Source organism: Morone saxatilis, unplaced genomic scaffold, assembly GCF_004916995.1.
Source record: "Morone saxatilis isolate NCDOM2014 unplaced genomic scaffold, NCSU_SB_2.0 Contig5, whole genome shotgun sequence".
In the NCBI taxonomy this organism is placed as follows: Eukaryota; Metazoa; Chordata; class Actinopteri; family Moronidae; genus Morone; species Morone saxatilis.
Window position 1 is genome coordinate 5166416 of NW_023340095.1, and position 312 is coordinate 5166727.

The 312-nt window shown below is 39.4% G+C and overlaps 1 long non-coding RNA gene across 1 annotated transcript in view; it reads left to right on the forward strand.

Moving 5' to 3' along the window:
• Nucleotides 1-312, forward strand: part of LOC118339459 — a 4326-nt gene that overhangs the window by 2369 nt on the left and 1645 nt on the right. The window lies entirely within an intron of this gene.

Below are 312 nucleotides of genomic sequence, written 5' to 3' on the forward strand. Positions count from 1 at the left end.
CCACACTCCATATTTTGTGGTCTGTGGGACTTGAACCAGCGACCCTCCGGTTCCCAAGCCAAGTCCCTACACACTGAGCTACTGCCACCCCTAAACTTGTTTTTTCGCCCCTTTACTTGTATTTGTACACTGTGGTATTACTACTTTTTATTTTAGTTGAAAAAATCTTTCACCACTAGTCTACATAGTATAATCACTAGCAATGGGGAAGACACTAAATTAGATAGAGCTACAATAGGGCCCTATGAAGTATGTACATTTTGGGGTCAAACATCAATTGTAGGATGTTGAAACAAATCTTTGAAGTTTTTT